This window comes from Cetorhinus maximus, chromosome 17 (genome assembly GCF_964194155.1).
Source record: "Cetorhinus maximus chromosome 17, sCetMax3.hap1.1, whole genome shotgun sequence".
Classification (NCBI taxonomy): Eukaryota; Metazoa; Chordata; class Chondrichthyes; order Lamniformes; family Cetorhinidae; genus Cetorhinus; species Cetorhinus maximus.
In genome coordinates this window covers 56,450,348-56,473,778 of record NC_135895.1, presented here as the reverse complement: position 1 = coordinate 56,473,778, position 23,431 = coordinate 56,450,348, and the positions used below count along the sequence as shown (strand labels likewise).

The following is a 23,431-nucleotide window of genomic DNA, read 5'->3' as shown; positions in this document are numbered from 1 at the left end:
TGGTCAAGGATGAAACCTTGGGGAAGAACCGGGGTGGCAATGCAAACGTATTCAGGTAGATAGGAGAGGGTCACATGAAGTTGCAGATCTGAGGAGTGCTGGAGGATGGCATGGTCTACCATATCAAACATGACACAGCCACAGGCACAGGCAAAGGGGTTCATTTAGCCCGGGCTGTCTTGGTGGTATGAACAAGTAGAAATCAGACCAGATTCAAACAAGAATTTTTTGAGGGATGAGCTGGGAAACATTGAGAACCTCAAAGAGGAACGGAAGATTAGAGATGCATAATAGTTGGACAGGACAGATAGATCGCTGGTGGGCAGGGTGGGGGGGGTGGGTGCAGGTGGTCGTGGTGCGAGGGGGTGGTGGTTCAGAAAGGAAGTGATGACATTTGTTTATCAAGGAAGAAGGATAAAGCCTTTGACATAGCCAATGGGTTCTGGGCTGTCCTTACCTTGAGAATGATCCTGGAAAAATAAGCAGCTTTAGCTGAAGGGGCAATACATGAAATGCTCTAGTAAAATCTGGCAATTAATTATAGAGCAGAATATGATGCTTCCCTGCCAAAGGATATGAAGATGGGAGGGCACATTAAATCCAGTGGGCAGCTTGCATGTCGCCTACCCACCCATCCCTGCCCCCATTGCAATTTTACCAATGGAGAGGTCGTGGGGGTGTGTGGGGTGGGTTTGTTGGCCCACTGAGGCCCTTAGGCAGGCAATTAATTCCTACTTAAGGATCCCATCCTACCACTATCAGGATTTAACTAGCGATTGGAGGATCCCATGCCAGTCAGCCCAGCAGGTTTCTTTGCATGGGCTGGTGGTGAGCATACGAACATATGAATTAAGAGCAGGAATAGGCCATTCAGCCCTTTGAGCCTGCTCCACCATTCAAAAGACCATGGCTGATCTGATTGTGGTCTGAATGCCATTATCCTGCCAACTCGCGATACCCTTTGATTCCCTTGTTAGTTGAGAATCTATCTTTGCCTTAAAAATATTCAATGACACTGCCTCTGGGAAAGAGAGTTCCAAAGACTCACCATCCACTGAAAGAAAAACATTCTTCTCATCTCTCTTAAATGTAAGACCCCTTATTTTTAAACTGTTCCTCCTAGTTCTGGTCTCTCCCACAAGAGAAAACATCCTTTCAGCATCCACCCTGTCAAGTACCCTTAGGATCTTATATGTTTCAATAAGATTACCTCTCATTCTTCTAAATTCCAATGGATGCAGGCCCAACCTGTCTAACCTTTCCTCATAAGATAACACCCAATTCTCAGATATCAGCTGAGTGAACCTTCTTTGATCTGCTTCTAATGCAATTATATTCTTTCTTTAAAAAAAAGAGACCGAAACTGTACACATTATTCTAGATATGGTCTCACCAAAGCCCTGTACAACCTTAGCAAAACATCCCTACTTTTATATCCCATTCCACTTGGAGTAAACAACAAGATTCCATTTGCCTCCCTAATCACTTGCTGTACCTGCATAATAACCCTTCGTGATTCATGTACCAGGACACCTTGGTCCCTCTGTACCCGAGTTTTGCAATCTCTCTCCATTTAAATAATATGCTGCTTTTCTATTCTTCCCACCAAAGTGGACAAATTTACATTTTCCTACATTATACTGCATCTGTCAAATTTTCACTCACTCACTTAACCTATCTATATTCCTTTGCAGACTCCTTATGTCCTCTTCACAACTTACTTTCGTACCTATCTTTGTGTCATCAACAAATTTAGCAACTATACATTTGGCAGAGGCAGGCGGGTAGTGCATCCCAGATCCTAACCATGTGCTGTGTGAAAAAGCTTTTCCTCATGTCACTGTTGCTTCATTTGCCGATCACCTTAAATTGGTGTCCTTGGGTCCTCTACTCTTCTGCCAACAGGAACAGTTTTTCCCCCTATCTCCTCTGTCTAAACTCCTCAATTTTGAACATATCTATCAAATCTCCTCTTAATCTTCCCTTCTGTAAGAACAGCCCCAACTTCTCCACATGGCTAAAATTCCTCATCATTCCTGTGAATCTTTTCTACACCCTCTAATGCCTTCATGTCCTTCCTAAAATGTGTTGCCCAGAATTGGACACAATACTTCAAATGAGGCTGAACCAGGGTTTTATATAGGTTCATTATAACTTACTTGCTTTTATACTCTGTGCATCTATTTATAAAACCCCAGATCCCATATGCTTTTCAAACAAGTTTTTTTTAAACCTGTCCTGCCACCTTCAGTGAATTGTGCACATATACCACTGCACCCCCTTTATATTTGTACCTTTATTTTATATTATCCCTCTGCATTCCTACTACCAAAATGAATGACTGCACACTGCTCTGTATTAAATTTCACCTGACACTTGTCCATCCATTCCAACAGCCTGCCAAAGTCCTCTTAATGTTTATCACTACCCTCCTCACCGTTCACAATACTTCTAAGTTTTGAATCATCAGCAAATTATGAGATTAGGCCCTTCACACCCAAGTCTAGGTCATTAATATATACTGTATTTAAAATTAAATTTATCTTTTGATTGGAAACATCCTTCATTTTAATGTTTGAATTATGTTGATTTTAGTTTGTTACAGTGAAAGTTTTAAAAAATGAAATTTTGTCCAGCGGTTTTCTTTCCATTGACATTGTGGGGATTCCTTTTAAGTTTTTTGATCTACGAGGACCATAACAATTACACAATAAGGATTTTGCAGTAAAAGTGAAAGGAAACAAACAGGGTGAGGTGCTCAAAGGAGATGTCAGAAGATTACTGGGGGAGAGGCCAAAGTCTGACTTAGTTATTTTAAATCCTGGGCCTTATTTACACTTGATTGGCAGACTCCCCTCTTGATTGCAAAAAAACAATATGTAGGTCACTTTCAGGGCTGGATTTCTGACGTGTCACCAGAGGCCTATTGAAGGTGACTGCATCTCTTAAAGGGAGCAGATCATCAGCTGCTGTGTCCTCCAAATAATGCAGGAGATTTTGTTTAGGGCACACTATAGGGAGTCCCCAGGCCTATCCAAGCACCCAAACATTTGCTTCAAGAGCGCTATAGTGTGACCGATGAAGTTGCTGGTGATCCCAAGTCTGTGGTTCTTCAGCATGGTGAGGTTGTTAAAAGATGTCAACAGCCATAGGTGGAATTGGTAGATCTTGTCCTCTTAACATTTTTGAAAAAGTGAAATAGTGAGGAAATGATTGACTTTTGCAGGATGAGGGCATCCAAAACTGGCACATACCTGCAAAACTGTTTTGCAAAGATTACAGATCAGCTAGACACTAATGGAATGTTGACAAAAGGTAGATGATCCTCTGGTGCCTTGTTCGTAACATAATTGCAGCCTAGAAATCCTTGTTGGGGTCCACAAAAAAGGTGATGTATTAGTTGACCTTGGAAATAAGCAGTGGTGAACTGGGGTAAGTTCCTTGCAGGATCCTGGTAGGAGCCTAAGGCAAGAAAGTTAAGGGCAGGTGTGGGGGGGTGGGGGGGGGGTGTTGATGGGGGGTGTGGTGGGGTGATGGGGGTCGGGGGGGGAGATGGGGTGGGGAGGGTGGGGGGGGGTGGTGCGATGGGGTGTGCTAGGGAGGTGTGGGGGGGTTGGGGGGGTGGGGTGGGTGTGATGGGGGGTTGGGGGAGTGCGGTGGGGGGGGGGGGTGAGGGGGTGCAGTGGGGGGGTGAGGGGGTGCGGTGGAGGTGAGGGGGTGCGGTGAGGGTCCATGGGCAGAGCCTGGGGCTGCAGCCCAAACAATTTTTTGTAATTCTAGAGCAGAACACCTGCTCCTCCTAACCCACAAAAGAATTGAGCCAGATCTTGCTGTAACAATAACAATGTGTTAGCAATGAACACTGTTATTAAATGTGCAAATATTCCACAAGTTATGAATCTTCAGAGCTTACTGGTCAATGTATGCTTCTCTTCCACTTGCTTTGCAAATACAGCTTCTCACTCTTAATCCCATTATTTTAAGAATTTGCTGGAGGCTGCACATACATTTCTGATTAAACACTGCACAAAGATATTTTTGCTAATTAACAGCACTACTGACATGATTATTATTAATGGAGGGCCACTAACCTGTCAGACCCAGAATTGAACAGTTTGAACTGTGCAGTCTCATTCTTTTTCTTTATTCTTTCCTGGGATGTGGGCATCACAATTCCAGTATTTGTTGCCCATCCCTAACTACCCTTTATCAACCACATTGCTGTGCGTCTGGAGTCACATTGGCCAGGCCAGGTAGGGATGGCAGATTTCCTTCCTTACATTAGTGAGCCAGACAGATTTTTATGACAATCAATCAATGATGGTCTAATGGTCACGATTACTGAGACTAGATTACATTCCAGATTTTTTTGAGTAATTGTATTTGAGTTCCACCAGCTGCTGTGGTGGGATTTGTACCCATGTTCCAGAGCATTGGCCTGGTCTTCTGGATTACTGGTCCAGTGGCATTACCACTGCACCAATGTCTCCCCTCAAAAAGATAATATTTCTTGGAGATTTGCAAAATGTCAAATTTAAATTTTTTAAGCTTTCTCTTTTTCTCTCTGATTTATATCTCTCTCTTAATCCGATTTCTTTCCTTCACGCTATTTTTCTGTCTATACCTGATTTGACTCTAATTCACCATGGATGTAATTTTACACCCTCGCCGCAGTGGCAGCGGGGTTGTAAAATGCAGCAAGCCATTCGAAAGTCCATTGACGTAGGCGGGACCGGAAAATCCCGCCGGAGGGAGGAACCATAAAATTCCGTCCCATACTTCTTAGTTGCTCTTGTTTCTCAATCTTTAAATCTCATTAAGGCTGTCAGTCCCAATGTTCATGGAGGTCCCAGATATCCTGTTCTCAGCTCACACTTACTTCCAGCAAGTTAAGATGCAGGATGCAATAAAAGTGCAACTAACAAGGCACACAGCAAGATACCCCACTGCAGCAAGAATTACAGAATTACATAGAACATACACAGAAACAGTCTATTTGGCCCAACCAGTCCATGCTGGCAATTATGCTCTACTTGATCCTCCTCCAATCTATCAGCCTCCCTCTATTCCCTTTTTCATGGTGTGCTTAGCTAGCTTCCCATAAAATGATCTATATTACAGAATCACAGAATTGTTACAGTGCAGAAGGAAGCCACTCAGCCCATTGTGTCGGCATTGACTTTCCAAATGAGCAATTCACTGGGTGCTATTCTCCTGCCTTCTCCTCGTAATCCTGCACATTGTTCTTTTTCAAATAACAGTCTAATTCCCTTTTGAATGCCTCGATTGAATTGGTTTCTGCCACACTCTCAGATATTGCATTCTAGATCCTAGCAGCTGTGTGAAAAGGTTATCTCATATCACTTATGGTTCGTTTGTCAATTACTTTAAATCCATGCCCTTTCTTTCTTGATCCTTTCATGAGTGGGAAATTTCTCCCTATCTACTCTGTCTAGATCTCTCTAGATTTTGAAACCTCTATCAATCTCCTGTCAGCCTTCTTTGCTGTAAGGAAAACAGTCCTAACTTCTCCAATCTATCTTCATAACTGAAGTTCCTCATCCCAGGGACCATTCTCGTGAATCTTTTCTGTACTTTCTCCAATGCTTTCACATCCTTTCTTAAGTACAGCACCTTGAACTGGACGACGCAATACTCCAGCTGAGGCTGAATTAGTACCATATACAAATTCTACATAACCTCTTTGCTCTTGTACTCTATGCCTTTATTAATGAAGCCTAGGATACTGAATGCTTTATTAACCACATTCTCAACTTCTCCTGCCACTTTCAATGACGTATGCACATATACACCTGGGTCTCTCTGCTCCTGCATCCCCTTTAGAGTTGTATCCTTTATTTCATATTGTGTCTGTGTTCTTCCTACCAAAATGAATCACCTCACTTCTCAGCATTGAACTTTATCTGCCACCTGTCTGCCTATTCCACCAATCTGTCTATGTCCTTCTGAAGTTCCACACTATCCTCTTCACAATTTGCAATGTCTCGAAGTTTTGTATTATCAGCAAATTTTGAAATTGTGCCTCGTACACCAAGAGCAAGGTCATGAATATATATCAGGAAAAGCAAGGGTCCCAACACAAACTCCTGGGGAACTCCACTACAAACTTTCCTCCAGACTGAAAAACATCCATTAACTACTACTGTTTCCTGTGACTCATCCAATTTCATATCCATGTTGCTACTTTCCCTTTTATTCCATGAACTATAACTTTGCTCAAGTCTGTTGGGTCACAATGTATCGAATGCTTTTTGGAAGTCAATGTACACCACAGCAACATCATTGCCCTCATCAACCCTCTCTGTTACTGTAGTATAAGGGTCTGGTACATACAGGGTTAATGTGGGACTGAGTACAGTACTGCCCAAATAGTAATGCAAGAAGGCACATGACCCAGATCTAGGGTCTGTGTGGTGTTGAGCAGAGATGTGTTAAGATGTGGATATTGCTCCTTGCCTGTACCCTTTACTGTATATATGCATATAGTAACAAGTAGTTAATAAAGACTTGCTGTTAACATACAGAAGACTACAAAGACACTCTTGACAGACACATTCTGTAACTAACACCATTACAACAGTTACTCTTCAAAAACTCCAGCAAGTTAGTTAAATACTATTTTCCCTTAAGAAATCCATGATGTCTTTTCTTAATTAAGCCACATTTGTAAATGTGACTCTTGATTTTGTCCCAAATTATTGCTCCTAAAAGTTTACTCACCAAAGATAAACTGACTGGCCTGTAGTTGCTGGGTTTATCTTTACACACTTGTTCAATTGCAATTCTCTAGTCCTCTGGCACCACCCCTGGGTCTAAAGAAGACTGAAAAATTATGGCCAGTGCCTCCGCAGTTTCCACTCTCACTTCCCTTGGTTTCATCTTATGTGGTCCTTGTGCTGTATCAAATTTAAGTACAGATCGCCTATCCAATACTTCCTCCTTATCAATTGTAAACCCTTCTACTTCTGAATTACCCCCTCTTTCAACATGGCCTGGGTACATAGCATTTCCTTCTTCGGTAAAGACATATTAATTTAATATCTCAACTACGCCTCCTGACTCCATCTGTAAATCCCCTTTTTGGCCCCTAATTGGCCTTACTCTTCCTTTTACCACCCTTTTTATTATTTATATACCTATAGAAGATTTTCGGAATCCTTTTTATGTACAGTAACCCTGATTTAGACTTTATTAGTTTCTCCGTAAATTATGTCTGCAGGACCACATTCCTCTTTCTACCTAAGTCACGGACCAGGACTGCTGGCTGTTCACCCTCTCCCTTCAGGGTACTCTACAGCCACAGTAACATCCTTGACCCAGGCACCAGGGAGGCAACACACCATCCTGGATTCACCTCAGCCACAGAAATCTATTCCCCTAGCTATTGGATCATCTATCACTATTGCTCTTCCAGTCTTCCCTGTACACCCCTGTACAGCTGTGCCAACTGTGGTGTCATGGATTTGGCACTGGCTACACTCCCTCGACGAATCATCACTCTCATCAGTATTCAGAACTGAATTATTTCAGTCCCATTGGTTTCAAGTTGCCTTAAAAAAAATGCTGGCAACACTCAGCTAATAACTTAAAGTGATTTGGAATTTCAACTCAGCTTGGTGTACAAGCCAGATTTATTTTTGTTGGTCTGTACTGAGGTTGAAGCAGTCTTATTTATGCATGCAGCTTCACTGATAAAATTGGTCAGCTTATTAAATAACAAGGATCATAGTTGCCAATTGTCTCTAAATTAATGAAGTGCCCTCAAGAAATGCAGCTGATTGATGGTCAGAGTTAAATTATTTTTTATAAAAATCACCTTGTGTCCTTAGATTTTATACTGCTACAAATTAAATTTGTAATGGTGGCTGCTCCTTTCATGCTCCTTAACATGTGTGAAATGACTCTATTAAAGAGCAACCAACTGAGCGTGCTCTACAAACAACCAACCTTCATGTTAGTTTTACAGAGTAGAGGAAAAGATCCAAGTTATAGTTGCAATAAAATAGCAAGAGTTGGAATGGAGCTGAGCTATTAAGCACTATTAGCTGGAGACAAGAAAGGGCTAACAAGAGTGAGGAGAGATGCCAGTGAGTTGTTGGTGTGGCAAAAAGAGTCAACTGTAATAAGGTCACAAAACCACATATATTTATCCTGAAGGTGTGTAAATATAAATCACTAAAGGAGAACACAGTGGGGAGAAATTCATTGTTTTGTCCATTTTTTTAGGGTGTGAAATGAAGGATAGGGGGACAACTTTCTGGTTGTGATTTCCTCTGACCAACTGTCTCCCAGAAGTATGGCAGCTGCCAAACAACAGCCAAAAATCTACAAGTTACATTTCTGTGGAGCCAGGAGGAGCCAGACTGCTCCCCCTGGCTCCCCCACAAAAAAATTATGGGCTGTTGCAGGGTCAGGCCTGTTTCTTTCCACTTCACTTCCCAGGTCCTGGCTCAATATCAGAGCTGGTCGGCAGGCCCCGACTGACCAGCTGCATCATGGTTGCCTGACTGGAGTTTACAGCTTGTTAATTTAATGTAAATGAGGCCACAGCCAAATTACGGTCGGGTCTTATACCATAGCAATCAATCACTTTGTTAACTTACGGCCAGTTTTGGGTACAGGCCCAATTTCTTGGCCACACAGGTAGGATCAGGCTGAAGCAGAACTAATGAGTGTTGGGATATAATTCAGAAAAGATGTGTCAGGGATCAAGGAGAGATCAAAGCAAAATACTGCGGATGCTGGAAATCTGAAACAAAAACAGAAAATGCTGGAAAAATTCAGCAGGTCTAGCAGCATCTGTGGAGAGAGAAACAGAGCTAACGTTGAATCCATATGACCCTCTGAAGAAGGGTCATACAGATCTCAAAACGTTAACTCTGTTTCTCTCTCCACAGATGCTGCTAGGCCTGCTGAGTTTTTCCAGCATTTTCTGTTTTTGATCAAGAAGAGATCCTTTGGTTACTAATATTGGTGGCAACTTCCCTTACTATCTACTTGAGAAAGATCAATATGGAAAAAATATTGATTCTAAGATCACTTACTAAACTTTAGCTGATGTGACAGGTGTGGCGTTATCAGGCAAAGAAGTTAAACGTGACTTCAAAAACTCATTACTAGAAAAACTACTGGCTCAGATAATTTATGAGTTATGGACATCACCAGCAAGACCAGCACATTGTCCATCCCTAAATGCCCTTGAGAAGGTGGTGCTGAGCTGTCTTCTTGGACTGCTACAGTCCAATGTGGTGTGGGTACACCCACAATGCTGTTAGGAAGGGAGTTCCAGGATTTTGACCCAGCACTGATTAAGGAATGGTGTTATAGTTCCAAGCCAGGATAGTGTTTGACATGGATGGGAAGTTGCAGGGGGTGGTATTCCTATTCTTCTAGCTAGTAGAGGTTGTAGGTTTCAAAAGTGTTGTTGAAGAAGCCTTGGCAAATTGCTGAAGTGCATCTTGTGAATGGTACACACTGCTTCCACTGTGTATTGGAGGGGGCCAAGGGAGTGAATGCTAAGATGATGAATGGAGTGTCAATCAAGCGGGCTGTTTTCTCCTGGATGGTGTCAAGCTTCTTGAGTGTTGTTGGGGCTGCACTCATCCAGGCAAGTGGAGAATATTCCATCACACTGACTTGTGGACAGCCTTTGGGGAGTCGGGTGGTCAGTTATTTGCCACAGAAATCTCAGCCTCTCACCTGCCCTTGTAGCCACAGTATTTATAAGGCTGGTCCAGTTCAGTTTCTGGTCAATGGTGACCCTGAGGATGTTAGTGCAGGATTCAGCCATTGAAATCTAAGGGGAGATGATTAGATTTTCTCTTGTTGGAGATGGTCATTGCCTGGCACGTGTAACGCGAATGTTGCTTGCCACCTATCAGCCCAAGCCTAAATATTGTCCAAGTCTTGCTGCATATGGGCATGGAGTACCTCGGTACCTGAAGAGTCACGAATGGTGCTGAACATTGAGCAATCATCAGCGACCAACCCACTTTTGACCTTATGATGGAAGGAAGGTCATTGATGAAGCAGCTGAAGATGGTTGAGCCTTGGACACCTCCCTGAGGAACTCCTGCAGTGATGTCCTGGGATTGAGATGATTGACCTCCAACAACTACAACCATCTTCCTTTGTGCTAGGTATGACTCCAATCAGTGGAGAGTTTTCCGTCTGACTCCCATTGACTCCAGTTTTGCTAGGGTTCCTTGATGCCACATTAAATCAAATGCGGCCTTGTTATCAGGAGCAGTCACTTTAGCTCTTTTGTCCATGTTTGGACCAAGGCTGTATTGAGGTCAGGAGCTGACTGACCCTGGCAGAACACAAACTGAGCATTGGTTAGCAGGTTATTGGTGAATAAGTGCCAATTGATTTCACTGTCAATGACAGAATCTGTTCTCCACTTGAATTATCTCCAGCAATTGTTGCTCTTCTGAGTGGGAAGCAATAAACATTTTGCAGAAAAATTAAAACCAGCTCAGTCTGACCAGAAGTAGCACTGAGATATTTGTCTCAGATAGAAACATTCTCTTTGATTTTCCATATGTGTAGATTATCATTTCAGATTTGCCTGAAGGCATATCTGGAGCTGGCTAAGGTGGGAAAATTAAGTTATGCTGAGTACAAGCAACCCAGCTTCTCTGCAGCAGCCTCCAGGATTGCCTGAAGCATAAATAAATAGAACTTTCCAGGATGTATACAGGCTTTCCCTGCAACATATATATTTGGAACAGTTCAAAACACGAGCATGTATCCAAAAAAATGAATCTCCAGGAAAGGGAAATGTCTACAAATAAAAGAATTCTTTTATAATACAATTCTGTATTTAAACAAAAACTAATATGATCTCCCATGCAATTCTAAGTGGCAAGCATAGACCAAATCTCTCTCTCTGAGGTTCTGTGTGGGTGTCTCTATCTCTCTTTCAGATCCTGTGTGCCTCTCTCTCTCCCTCAGATTTGGTGTCTCTCTCTCTCACTCTCTCTCCCAGATTCAGTCTCTGTGTCTTTCTCTCCCTCAGATTCTCAGTCTCTCTGTCTCTCTCTCTCTCCCTCAGATTCTCTCTCTCTCTCAGATTTGGTGTCTTTCTCTCCCTCTCTCAGATTTGGTGTCTCTCTCTCTCTCTCGCTGTCTCAGATTCGTTCTCTCTCTCTCTCTCTCTGTCTCAGATTCGTTCTCTCTCTCTCTCAGATTCAGTCTCTCTCTCTCTCTCAGATTCAGTGTCTCTCTCTCTCTCAGATTCGGTCTGTCTCTCTCTCTCTCTCTCAGATTCGGTCTCTCTCTCTCTCTCTCTCTCTCTCTCTCAGATTCGGTCTCTCTCTCTCAGATTCGGTCTCTCTCTCTCAGATTTGGTCTCTCTCTCTCTCAGATTCGGTCTGTCTCTCTCTCTCAGATTCGGTCTGTCTCTCTCTCAGATTCGCTCTCTCTCTCTCTCAGATTCGGTCTGTCTCTCTCTCTCTCTCTCAGATTCGCTCTCTCTCTCTCTCTCAGATTCGGTCTGTCTCTCTCTCTCTCTCAGATTCGGTCTCTCTCTCTCTCAGATTCGGTCTCTCTCTCTCTCTCTCTCAGATTCGGTCTCTCTCTCAGATTCTGTCTCTCTCTCAGATTTGGTTTCTCTCTCTCTCAGATTCAGTGTCACACTCTCTCTCTCTCTCAGGTTCTGTCTCTCTCTCATATTCTGTGTCTCTCTCTCAAATTCGGTGTCTCTCTCTCTCAGATTTGGTGTCTCTCTCTCTCAGATTTGATGTCGCTTTCTCTCTCTTAGATTCTATGTCTCTCTCAGATTCGGTCTCTCAGATTCGGTCTTTCTCTCAGATTCGGTCTCTCTCTCTCTCTCTCTCAGATTCAGTCTCTCTCTCTCTCAGATTCGATCTCTCTCTCTCAGATTCAGTGTCACACCCTCTCTCTCTCAGGCTCTGCCTCTCTCTCTCTCTCTCTCTCTCAGGTTCTGTCTCTCTCTCTCATATTCTGTGTCTCTCTTTCAGATTTGGTGTCTCTCTCTCTCAGATTTGTTAACGCTTTCTCTCTCTTAGATTCTATGTCTCTCTCTCTCTCTATCAGTTTCTGTCTCTCTCTGTCTGTTTGTCTCTCTCTCTCTCTCTCGGATTCGGTGTTTCTTTCTCTCTCTTAGATTCAGTGTCTCACTGGATCTCTCTTTCCCAGATTCACTGTATCTCTCTCTCAGATTCTGTCTCTCTCTCTCTCTCTCAGATTCTGTCTCTCCCTCTCTCTCAGTCCGTCTCTCTCTCTCTCTCAGATTCTCTCTCTCTCAGATCCGGTGTCTCTCTCTTTCTCAGATTCGGTGTCTCTCTCTCTCAGATTTGGTGTCTCTTTCTCTCTCTCAGATTCAGTGTCTCTCTCTCTCTCCCTCTCTCAGGTTCTGCTTCTCTCTCAGATTCTGTGTGTCTCTCTCTCAGATTCGGTGTCTCAGTCTCTCTCTCTCTCAGGTTCAGTCACTCTCTCTCTCACTCAGATTCAGTCTCTCTCTCTCTCTCTCTCAGATTCAGCGTCACACTCTCTCTCTCTCTCTCAAATTCTGTACCTCAGATTCGGTGTGTGTGTGTTTCTCTCATATTCTCTGTCTCTCTCCCTCTCTCAGATTCTGTATGTCTCTCTCTCACAGACTCCTTCTCTCAGATTTTGTGTCTCCCTCTCTCTCAGATTCGGTGTCTCTCTGTCTCTCTCTCAGATTCAGTGTCTCACTCTCTCTCCCTCTCAGGTTCTGCCTCCCTCTCTCAGATTCTGTCTGTCTCTCTCTCAGGTTCTCTCTTTCTCAGATTCGGTGTCTCTCTGTCTCGCTCTTTCAGATTCGGTGTCTCACTCTCTCTCTTCGGTCTCTCTTTCAGATTCAGTATCTTACTTTCACTCTCAGCTTCTCTCTTTCCCTCAGATTCTGTCTGTCTGTCTCTCTCAGATTCGGTCTCTCTCTCTCAGACTCGGTCTCTCTCTCTCTCTCAGATTCGGTCTTTCTCTCTCTCTCTCTCTCTCTCTCTCTCAGATTCGCTCTCTCTCTGTCTCTCTCTCTCTCTCTCAGATCCGGTCTCTCTCTCTCTCTCTCTCTCTCAGATTCAGTCTCTCTCTCTCTCTCTCAGATTCAGCGTCACACCCTCTCTCTCTCTCTCTCAGGTTCTGGCTCTCTCTCATATTCTGTGTCTCTCTCAAATTCGGTGTCTCTCTCTCTCTCAGATTTGGGGTCTCACTCTCTCTCAGATTTGGTGTCTCTCTCTCAGATTTGTTGTCGCTTTCTCTTAGATTCTATGTCTCTCTCTCTCTCAGTTTCTGTCTCTCTGTCTGTCTGTCTCTCTCTCTCTCAGATTTGGTGTTTCTTTCTCTCTCTCAGATTCTGTCTCTCCCTCTCTCTCAGTCTGTCTCTCTTTCTCTCTCTCTCTCAGGTTCCCTCTCTCTCAGGTTCTCTCTCTCTCAGATCTGGTGTCTATCTCTTTCTCAGATTCGATGTCTCTCTCTCAGATTTGGTGTCTCTTTCTCTTTCTCTCAGATTTGGTGTCTCACTTTCTCTCTCCCAGATTCAGTGTCTCACTCTCTCTCTCTCTCTCAGGTTCTGCATCTCTCTCAGATTCTGCGTGCCTCCCTCTCAGATTCGGTGTCTCACTCTCTCTCTCTCTCAGGTTCAGTCACTCTCTCTCTATCAGATTCAGTCTCTCTCTCTCAGATTCTGTGCCTCTCTCTCAGATTCGGTGTGTGTGTGTTTCTCTCACATTCCCTGTCTCTCTCCCATTCTCAGATTCTGTATGTCTCTCTCTCAGACTCTTTCTCTCAGATTATCCCTCTCTCTCAGATTTGGTGTCTCTCTGTCTCTCTCTCTCAGATTTGGTGTCTCTTTCTCTCTCTCTCTCAGATTCAGTGTCTCACTTTCTCTCTCTCAGATTCAGTGTCTCACTCTCTCTCCCTCTCTCAGGTTCTGCCTCTCTCTCTCAGATTCTGTCTCTCTCGCTGTCTCTCTCTCTCAGATTCAGTGTCTCTCTCAGATTCGGTGTCGCACTCTCTCTCCCTCTCTCAGGTTCTGTCGCTCTCTCTCTCTCAGATTCAGTGTCTTGCTCTAGCAGATTCAGTGTTTCTCTCTCTCTCTCTCTATCTGTCACTCTCTCTCTCTCAGATTTGGTGTTTCTTTCTCTCTCTCAGATTTGGTGTCTCACTCTCTCTCTTGCTCTCTCAGATTCAGTGTATCTCTCTCAGATTCAGTCTCACTCTCAGATTCTATCTCTCTCTCAGATTCTGTCTCTCTCTCAGATTTGGTGTCTCTCTCTTTCTCAGATTCGGTGTCTCTCTCTCTCCCTCTTTCAGATTCGGTGTCTCTCTCCCTCTTTCAGATTCGGTGTCTCTCTCTCTCAGATTCGGTCACTCTTTCAGATTCGGTGTCTCACTCTCTCTCCCTTCGGTCTCTCTTTCAGATTCAGTATCTTACTCTCTCTCTCAGGTTCTCTCCCTCAGATTCTGTCTGTCTGTCTCTCTCTCTCAGATTCGGTGTCTCTCTCTCTCCCAGGCTCTCTCTCTCAGATTCAGTCTCTCTCAGATTCTGTCTGTCTCTCTCAGATTCTATCTCTCTCTCAGGTTCTCTCTCTCTCAGGTTCTCTCTCTCTCAGGTTCTCTCTCTCTCAGATGTGGTGTCTCTCTCTTTCTCAGATTCGGTGTCTCTCTCTCTCAGATTCAGTCTCTCTTTCAGATTCGGTGTCTCTCTCTCTCAGATTCAGTCTCTCTTTCAGATTCGGTGTCTCACTCTCTCTCCCTTCGGTCTCTCTTTCAGATTCAGTATCTTACTCTCTCTCTCAGGTTCTCTCTCTCTCTCAGATTCTGTCTCTCTCTTTCAGATTCGGTGTCTCTCTCTCAGGTTCTCTCTCTCTCTCAGGTTCTCTCTCTCAGATTTGGTGTCTCTCTCTCTCTCAGATTCGGTATCTCTCTGTCTCCCTCTCTCAGATTTGGTGTCTCTTTCTCTCTCTCTCACAGATTCAGTGTCTCACTTTCTCTCTCTCAGATTCAATGTCTCACTCTCTCTCCCTCTTTCAGGTTCTGCCTCTCTCTCCCTCTCAGATTCTGTCTCTCTCTCTCTCTCTCTCTCTCAAATTCGCTGTCTCTCTCTCTCGGATTCAGTGTCTCTCTCTCTCGGATTCAGTGTCTCTCTCTCAGATTCAGTGTCTCTCTCTCTCTCAGATTCTGTCTGTCTCTCTCAGATTCTGTTTGTCTCTCTCAGATTCTGTCTGTCTCTCTCAGATTCTGTCTGTCTCTCTCAGATTCTGTCTTTCTCTCAGGTTCTCTCTCTCTCAGATTCTCTCTCTTTCTCAGATTCGGTGTCTCTCTCTCTCAGATTCAGTCTCTCTTTCAGATTCGGTGTCTCATCCTCTCTCTTTGGTCTCTCTTTCAGATTCAGTATCTTACTCTCTCAGGCTCTCTCTCTCCCTCAGATTCTGTCTGTCTGTCTGTCTCTCTCTCTCTCTCTCTCTCTCTCAGATTCTGTCTCTCTCAGATTCGGTGTCTCCCCCTCTCTCTCTCTCCCAGGCTCTCTTTCTCAGATTTGTTGTCTCTCTCTCTCAGATTCGGTTTCTTTCTCTCTCTCTCAGATTCTATGTCTCTCTCTCTCTCTTTCAGATTCGGTCTCTCTCTCCCTCTCTCAGATTCGGTGTCTCTCAGATTCGTTCTCTCTCTCTCTCTCTCTCAGATTCTGTCTCTCTCTCTCTTTCTCTCTCTCAAATTCGGTCTCTCTCTCAGATTCAGTGTCTCTCTCTCTCTCTCAGGCTCACTCTCTCCCTCAGATTCTGTCTGTCTCGCTCTCTCTCCCTCTCTCAGATTTGGTGTCTCTCTCTCAGATTCGGTCTCTCTCTCTTTCTCTCTCTCTCTCTCTCTCTCTGATTCGGTGTCTCTCTCTCTCTCTTTCTCTCTCTCAAATTTGGTCTGTCTCTCAGATTCGGTGTCTCTCTCTCTCAGATTCGGTGTCTCTCTCTCTCAGATTCAGTATCTCACTCTCTCTCAGGCTCTGTCTCTCTCTCTCTCTCTCAGATTCTGTGTGTGTGTGTCTCTCTCTGTCTCTCTCAGATTCTCTCTCCCTCAGATTCGGTGTCTCTCACTCTCAGATTCAGTGTCTCCCTCTCTCTCCCTCTCTCAGTTTCTGTCTCTCTCTCTCTGATTCTGTGTGTCTCTCTATCTCCCTCTCTCAAATTCGGTCTCTCTCCCTCTCAGATTCGGTCTCTCTCTCTCTCAGATTCAGTCTCTCTCTCTTTCTCTCTCTCTCAGATTCTGTCTCTCTCTCTCTCTCTCTCTCTCTTTCTCTCTCTCAAATTCAGTGTCTCACTCTCTCTCCCTCTCTCAGGTTCGGCCTCTCTCTCTCTCTCTCTCTCAGATTCAGTGTCTCTCTCAGATTCGGTGTCTCTCTCTCTTTCAGATTGGGTATCACACTCTCTCTCCCTCTCTCAGGTTCTGTCTCTCTCTCTCTCAGATTCTCTCTCTCATATTCTGTGTATCTCTCTCTGATTCAGTGTCTCACTCTCTCTCTCAGGTTCTGTGTCTGTCTCTCTCTCTCCGATTCGGTGCCTCTCTCTCTCCCTGTCAGATGCAGTCTCTCTCTCTCTCTCTCAGATTCTGTGTCTCTCTCCCTCTCTCAGATTCTGTGTCTGTCTCTCTCTCTCTGACACTCAGATTCTCTCTCTGTCTCTCACTCAGATTCTGTCTCTCACTCTCTCTTCAGGTTTAGTCTCACTCTCTCAGATTCTGTGTATCTCTCTCAGATTCAGTGTCTCACTCTCAGATGCTGTGTGTCTCTCTCTCTGAGATTCTCTCTCTCTCTTTGTCTCTCTCTCTTACAGACTCTCTCTCTCTCTCAGATTTGGTGCCTCTCTCTCTCTCAGGTTTGGTGTCTCCCTCTCTCTCTCTCAGGTTCTGTCTCCCTCTCAGATTCTGTGTGTTTCTCTCTCTCAGATTCTCTCTCTTTCTGTCTCTCTTTCTGTCTCTCTTTCAGATTCTCTCTCTCTCTCTCTCAGATTTGGTGTCTCTCTCTCAGATTCGGTGTCTCTCTTTCTCCCTCTTTCAGGTTCAGTGTCTCTCTCTCTCTCTCAGGTTCTGTGTCTGTCTCTCCCTCTCAGATTCTGTGTGTCTCTCTCTCAGACTCTTTCTCTCTGATTCTCCTCTCTCTCAGGTTCTGTATCCTTCTCTCTCTCTCAGATTTTGTCTCTCTCTCTCTCTCTGTCAGATTCGGTTTCTCTCTCTCTCTCTCTCTCAGATTCAGTGTCTCACTCTCTCTCAGATGCTGTGAGTGTCTCTCTCTCTGTCTCTCTCTCTCTGAGATTCTCTCTCTCTCTCTCTGTCTCTCTCTCTTACAAACTCTCTCTGTCTCTCACAGATTTTCTCTTTCAGATTTGGTGCCGCTCTCTCTCTCAGATTTGCTGTCTCTCTCTCTCTCAGGTTCTGTCTCTCCCTCTCTCTCAGATTGTGTGTGTGTCTCTCTCTCAGATTCTCTCTCTTTCTCTCTCTCTTTCTGTCTCTCTCTTTCAGATTCTCTCTCTCTCTCGCTCAGATTCTCTCTCTCTATCAGATTTGGTGTCTCTCTCTCTCTCAGATTCGGTGTCTCTCTTTCTCCCTTTTTCAGGTTCAGTGTCTCTCTCTCTCAGGTTCTGTGTCTGTCTCTCTCTCTCAGATTCTGTGCCTATCTCCCCCTCTCAGATTCTGTGTGTGTCTCTCTCAGACTCTCTCTCAGATTCTCTCTATCTCTCTCAGATTCTCTCTCTCTCTCTCAGATCCTGTGTCTCTCTCCCTCTCTCAGATTCTGTGTGTCTCTCTCTCAGACTCTCTCTCTCAGATTCTCTTTCTCTCTCTCTGATTCTCCTCTCTCAAGTTCTGTGTCCTTCTCTCTCTCTCAGATGTTGTCTCTCTCTCTCTCTCTCTCTCAGATTCGGTGTCTCTCTCTCTCTCTCTCTGATTCGGTGTCTCAGATTCAGTGTCTGTTTCTCTTTCTCTCAGATTTGGTGTTGGTGTCTCTCTCGCTCTGATTCGGTGTTGGTGTCTCTCTCTTTCTCTTTCTCAGATTTGGTGTCTCTCTCTCTTTCTCTCCGATTCACTGTCTCTCTCTCTCTCAGATTCGGTCTCTCTCTCTCTCTCACTCTCAGATTCGCTGTCTCTCTCTGATTCAGTATGTCTCTCTCTCTTTCTCATATTCGGTGTCTCACTCTCTATGTCTCTCAGGTTCTGTGTCTTTCTCAGATTCAGTTCCTCTCTCTCTCTCTGATTCGGTCTCTCTCTCTCTCAGATTCGGTGTGTCTCTCTCTCTCATATTCTGTGTCTCTCCCTCTCTCAGATTCTGTCTCTCTCTCTCTCTCTCTCAGATTCGGTGTGTCTCTCTCTCTCATATTCTGTGTCTCTCCCTCTCTCAGATTCTGTCTCTCTCTCTCACTCTCTCAGATTCTGTGTCTCTCTTTCTCTCTCAGATTCTGTGTCTCTCACTCGCTAAGCAATCCTACAACCAACAGATCAGATCTAAGTTCTGCAGTCCTGTCACATCCAGTCATAAATGGTGGTGGACAATTTAACAACAGAGGCTCCACAAATATCACCATCCTCAATGATGGGGGAGCCCAGCACATCAGTGCAAAAGACAAGTCTGAAGCATCTGCTACAATCTTCAGCCAGAAGTGCCGAGTGGATGATCCTTCTCAGCCTCCTCTGGAAGTCCCCAGCATCACAGATGCCAGTCTTCAGCCAATTCGATTCACTCCACATGATATTAAGTATTAAGAAACGGCTGAAGGCACTGGATACTGCAAATATTATGGGCCCTGACAATATTCCGGCAATAGTACTGAAGACTTGCCGCGCCCCTAGCCAAGTTGTTCCAGTACAGCTACAACACTGGCATCTACCCAGCTATGTGGAAAATTCCCCGGATATGCCCTGTACACAAAAAGCAGGGCAAATTCAGCCCGGCCAATTACTGCCCCATCAGTCTACTCTTGATTATCAGTAAAATAATGAAAAGGGTCATCAACAATGCCATCAAGCAGCACTTGCTTATGAATAACCTACTCACTGACACCCAGTTTGGGTTCCGGCAGGGCCGCTCAGCTCCTGATCTCATTATAGCCTTGGTTCAAACATGGGCAAAAGAACTGAGCTCCGAAGGTGAGGCGAGAGTGAAGCCCTTGACATCAAGACCAGATTTGACTGAATGTGGCACCAAGGAGCCCTAGCAAAATTGGAGTCAATGGGCATCAGGGGGAAAACTATCTGCTGGTTGGAGTCATACCTAGCACAAAGAAAGGTGGTTGTGGTTGTTGGAGGTCAGTCATCTCAGTTCCAGGACATCGCTGCAGGAGTTCCTCAGGGTAGTGTCCTAGCCCCAATCATCTTCAGCTGCTTCATCAATGACCTTCCTTCCATCATAAGGTCAGAAGTGGGGATGTTTGCTGATGATTGCACAATGTTCAGCACCATTCACGACTCCTCAGATACTGAAGCAGTCCTTGTCCAAACGCAGCAAGACCTGGACAATATCCAGACTTGGGCTGACAAGTGGCAAGTAACATTTGTGCCACACAAATGCCAGGCAATGACCATCTCCCACAAGGGAATATCCAACCATCGCCCCTTGGTGTTCAAAGGCATTATCATCACTGAAGCATCCACTATCAACATCCTGGGGGGTTACCATTGACCAGAAACTGAACTGGACTGCTCATAGAAATACTGTGCCTACAAGAGCAGTTCAGGGGCTAGGAATCGTGCGATAAGTAACTCACCTCCTAACTCACCAAATCCTGTCCACCATCTACAAGGCACAAATCAGGAGTATGCTGGAATACTCCCCACTTGCCTGGGTGAGTGCAGCTCCCAAATACTCAAGAAGTTTGACATCGTCCAGGACAAAGCAGCCCGCTTGATTGGCACCACAACCAGAAACACTCATTCCCTCCAACACCAATGCACAGTGGCAACAGTCTGTACCATCTACAAGATGCACTGCAGGAATTCACCAAGGCTCCTTCAACAGGACCTTCCAAACCCATAACCGCTGCCATCCAGAAGGACAAGGGCAGCAGATGGATGGGAACACCACCACCTGGAAGTTCCTCTCCAAGTCACTCACCATCTTGACTTGGAAATATATCGCTGTTCCTTCACTGTCAAAATCCTGGAACTCCCTTCCTAACAGCATGGTGGGTGTACCTACACCATATGGATTGCTGCAGTTCAAGAAGGCAGCTCACTGCCACCTTCTCAAGGGTAACTAGGGATGGGCAATAAATGTTGGCCCTGCCACATCCCATGAATGATTTTTTAAAAATTCTCTGTGCTTCTGTGTGTGTGTCTCTCTCTCTCACACTCACTCTCTCTCTCTTTGTTTCTGTCTCTCACACACCGTTGGGTCCCAGTCACCAGTTTGTGGAATCCGGTCTGCACACTTGTTGTAAGGGGTGGCTGATTTGGTACTAATGATAGAGTTACATAGCAGACAATTCATAGGTAGAAACTCTGTTTATTTACCAAGTTATTCAGCAGCAACTAAACATATGCTTACACTTCAAACTCTATCTCTACACTACTCTAGCTACTAACTACAGACTACTAACTACAGAGGGAGCCCATGCTACTCTGCTTGTGGAAACTAAGATCATGTGATGTTCCATAATAACATTCTTCTTAAAGGTATATAACACATCAAATTAACACACACTCTCTGGGCAGGACTTTTCGCGTCGGCGAGTAGGGGCGGGGCCCAGTCGCTGACACGTAAAATGACACGCGGTGATGTTGGGCAGAACTCCCAACATCACCGCGCCCCATTTAAATTTTCAGGTAGCGCAGCAAAATCAGCTGTGCGCCTGCCGACCTGTCAATGGCCAATTGAGGCCATTGGCAGAGTCATTAAACTAATTAATGGATCTGCCTGTCCAGCCTTCAGGTTGGCGGGCAGGCCAGGAGCCCTGACGGGCATTAGAAAAAACATGAAACTTCATCCACAGGCGGGATGAGGTTTGATGTAGGTTTTAAAAGATTTTAATGAAGTTTTTGTAAAAATTATGGGCATGTCCCAACTCATGTGACAGTGTCACATGAGGGACATGGTAGGGAAATTTTATTTTTCTAATTTTTAGGTGTTTTACATTTAGAGCCGATCTCCCTGAGGCTGCACTTAGCCTCAGGGAGATGAGTGCACTCTTTTGTGTGCATGCGCGAAAGAGCGCACTCTCGATTTTGGGGTTTCCCCCCGCCTGCACAGGGAGCGCATAGCGCTTCCATGCGGATGTCACGCTGGGCAGGCCTTAATTGGCCCACCCACGTAAAATGGCGCCACACCCCCGATCGGGGACGCCGATCAGAAGCACGCCTGTGCGTGCCCGCCCTTCAGCTTCGCCCCCTATGGGGGGAAAATCCTGCCCTCTGTCTCCGCTTCTGTCTCTTACACACTCAGGCTGTTGGGCGGGTGCGGTGGGCGGCCCTGGAGCTGCCAGGAAATGGCTCGCCGCCTGCGTTCGGCCCTCAACTGCGATTTCACGCTGGCTGGCCAATTAATGGCTAGCTAGTGTGAAAGGCGTGCTGAGAAACTCAGCACTGCCGGGGTGGGAGTGGGAGGAGGGAGAGCGCTGAAGGCAGCGCAGGCATGGGGGAATGCGCAATAAAAGCTCCCTGAAGGCAGAGAGCTGCCTTAGGGAGCTTAAGTATTTTAAACCAATGAATGAAGTTTTTTAAATCCTGGAAAAAATGTCCACACAGCGGACTCACTCACCTTATCATGAAACACTCTCCCCAAAAATTTTGAATTTTAAAAAATTTAATCACGGAAATCTCATCCCGCCCTTGGATGAGGTTTCCTCAAAACTCCAAAGGCTGCCTGGCCGATTTGCCTGCCTGCCAACCGTAACATTGGACGGGCAGCAAAAAATACAGGTTCGTTAATTGATTAATGGCCTTACTAGGTCTCTTAATTGTCGGTGGGCGTGCTGCGAACTCTCGCGCGTGCCCGCCGACCGAAAGATTGCAGGGGCGTGCGATGACGTCGGCGCTATTTCACAGTCGGACATGTTGGGTGCACGCCCGCGCGCTGAGTGGAAAATCCTGCTCTTTGTCTCTGCTCTGCCTCTCACACTGATTCTGTCTCTTAATCCAGTCCAAGCCAAATTCCAAGCAGGGTCAGAAACCTGAGTAATAACTACAATAAAGCAGAGGAATAGGAAGAAGGAAATGAATTGGTGAGAAAGGAGACAGATGAAGTTCAAAAGAACGGGAGGTTCTTGAAGCATAGAAGATTTTGATGGGGCTTGACAAGTCTAACACTGAGGAGATGTTTTTCTCGTCTGGGGAATCTGGAACGCAGTCTCAGAACAATTATTTAGGATGGAGGGGAGGTGAAATTTCTGCACTCCGTGGGTTGTGAATCTTTGAAATTCTGTTCCCTTGAGAATTGTGGATACTCCGCTGAGCATCTTCAAGGTCTGAACTAACAGATTTTTGATGTCTCAGGGAATTGGGATTTGGGGAGGAGAGGGTTGCAGGAGAGAGGAAAGTGCAATTCATGCAGAAGATCAGCTGTGATCATACTGAATGGTGGAGCAGGCTTGTGGGGCTGTATTGTCTACTTGGTCTACATCTCCTATTTCTTATGCTCATATGAAAGAAAGAGAGGCAGGAAAAGGGTGTGGGAGAAGGAAGAGGAAAAGAGGGGTGGGGAGGGAAATGGAGAGAGGAATGGAAGGAGGGGGGAGTTGACGGAGCAAAATGTGGACAGAAGAGGTGGTCTAGAAACATTGAAACAGGAGAATGCCATTCAACCCCTCAAACTGTTCATTTATTTAGACAGATCATGGTTGATTTGCACTTCAACTCTATTTATTCATAATAAAACTTGTTGATCCGACTCTTGAAAGTATCAATTGACCCAACAGTCACAGCCTTTGGGGCAATGCATTCCAGATCTCCATTATCCTTTGTGTGAAAAAAGTTTTTCCTGATTTCACTCCTGAATGACCTAGCTCGAATTTTAAGATTATGCTTCCTTTTTACGGATTTGCCTGTCACTTCTCTGTATCTCTCCTCTTAAATCCTCTCATTTTAAGCACCGCAACTTTCCAAACTCAATGGAATACAAGCCAAGTTTATGCAATCTGTTGTCCTAATTTAACCCTTTAAGTCATAATATTACTATGGTGAATCTGTGCTGTACTCCTTCCAAAGCCATGCAACGTGGGGAAGGCTCTGTAAAACTGAAGCTTTCGTTTTCTGGTTTCTCCTCGCCATCTATTGTTTTATTTGTTCATGGGATGGGAGTGTTTCTTGCACAACCAGCATTTATTACCCATCTTTAATAGTCCTTGATAAGGTGATGATGAATCACCTTCTTGAACTGCGGCAGCCCACGTGGTCAGCTGGGCTGAGTGTATCCTTCTCATGTCCGATGCCTGGGTCAGTGCCATTCGGT

The 23,431-nt window shown here is 45.0% G+C and overlaps 1 protein-coding gene across 2 annotated transcripts in view; it reads right to left on the bottom strand.

Annotated features, from left to right (window-relative positions):
- negr1 (neuronal growth regulator 1) overlaps positions 1–23,431 on the bottom strand; it is a 685,966-nt gene that overhangs the window by 152,738 nt on the left and 509,797 nt on the right. The gene's annotated exons all lie outside the window — the stretch shown is intronic.